The sequence below is a fragment of the Anopheles cruzii genome, chromosome 2 (assembly GCF_943734635.1).
Source record: "Anopheles cruzii chromosome 2, idAnoCruzAS_RS32_06, whole genome shotgun sequence".
Classification (NCBI taxonomy): domain Eukaryota; kingdom Metazoa; phylum Arthropoda; class Insecta; order Diptera; family Culicidae; genus Anopheles; species Anopheles cruzii.
In genome coordinates this window covers 32,187,425-32,189,244 of record NC_069144.1, presented here as the reverse complement: position 1 = coordinate 32,189,244, position 1,820 = coordinate 32,187,425, and the positions used below count along the sequence as shown (strand labels likewise).

Below are 1,820 nucleotides of genomic sequence, written 5' to 3'. Positions count from 1 at the left end.
GGAATACCAGTTGTGTGTATTTGTTTCATATCAAATAGTTTTGACACCTATTCATACATACAAAAAACTAATAATAATAAATGTATTGAAAAATAAAAATTTACAATTATACACTTATTCAATAGTGCCAATGTTGATGATAACCTAGAAACATTTATCAGGAAAGCTGATAATAACAGTAATTACAACGTTTCCGTATGTATGTCCATTCATGTTACTCGAACTACTCCAAGTAAGTTTTCAAAGATACATTATTGTTTTAAAATAATATCTTTTCTTTTTAAATCATATCCCCACATTAATTCGGTGGAATAATTAAATCAAACAGCAAATTAAATTAAATCATGTAATCGAAAAACAAAATCATTTTCATATAATCAACTTCGCGGCGATGGAGCAAAAAACGTGTTATGCAAAATGCCATATTATTTTTCGTTAATTCACATTTACAGTTACATTCCATTGTTATATTTTAGTTTTCATTATTAATCGGTTATGAGTTTTTAAAAGCTATGAATAATTGTGTGAAAAGGATTGAAGGATTGAAAAATTGTCGCTGCGTTAATTAACGCACGAATGAAGATTGTATTTACTTCAGAAACTCCAAAAAGTTATTAATTTATCATAGGTCGCTAACTAGTTGCTTTATTTCAATGGATCGATCGAGATACATGATAACAAACCAAGTCAAACCTACAAAAGCTGTCCATTAAGATTAAAAGGATAACGTACGTGGAACGTTTAAGTTACGTTTAAGATGTAACGATGAATATTTATATCGAAAATATTGTAGTTACATTCGCATGTGTAACCTAAGAACGAACTACTAATTTAACGAATACGGAAAACCTTTGTTTACCGTAAAAGGAAGCTAACTTGACTTATTGTTTTGAACAATCGGTTTTGCTTTGTTGAAAGGGCAAAACTAGAATCTACTAAAAACCTAATCTTATACATTTTGGAACATGCAGAACATAAGTTGAACGCCACATTTTCGTCGTTTTCAGGCCTCTTCTATTAATAAAGCGTTTAATGAAGGTTCCACAGCCGTAGCGTAATAATTACATCAAGTGGGCCAGACCATCGGTCGTATAAATAACGTTCGCCGATGTCATTATCATCAGTGGAGGGAATCAATTTAAGACAAACTTTTTCCCATCCATCCGTCTGGTGTGTGGCTGCAGAGAGCAAACAAGCCTTCAGCAGGACCCGGACATCCTCCATGATGACTTCATTTATTTTAAAATGTCCGGACCTACCCAAACTGAACCCGTCATCGTTTGCCTGGTGGAGTGAGTTCTGTTTCGCTCGGAAACATCCCTCCAACAAAAGCACAATGTAAAGGGGCTTTAAGGGGGAACAGCCCAAAAAGTACGGTCCGGTCAGTCCGATGAATCCCCGTTTCACCATCGTTTCGCATAGCGGCGGCGACCTTCGTTACGCTTGTCGCTGTTGTCTTCAACATTCTGACCCTTCCGCAAGGATATTCTTTCACTGGACAAACAATAAACAAATTCATTAACCCCCATCGTGATTACTTATTACATGGATTGCCGGAGAAGTGAGGTGAAAAGAGACGTTTCGGTCTCTTGTTTTGTCCGTAGTTGGTTTAACAGAAGCGGTCTGCCAGAAGGGAAAGTATGCTCAGTATTGGCGTACACCGTACGCGTGACACCGCACTCTGCTATGTTTGCATTTCCATAAAACTCCAACGCAAAGGCTGCGATACTTTGGCAACGGCTCGTGTACGGCTACGCCTCTGGTAAAGGAAGACCGGCGAACAATGGTTGTAATGGTTATGCTGGAGCTCGGGAAGTTGA

General features: G+C 37.4%; 1 protein-coding gene across 1 annotated transcript in view; it reads right to left on the bottom strand.

Annotated features, from left to right (window-relative positions):
- LOC128278890 (uncharacterized) overlaps positions 1 to 1,820 on the bottom strand; it is a 6,271-nt gene that overhangs the window by 3,688 nt on the left and 763 nt on the right. The window lies entirely within an intron of this gene.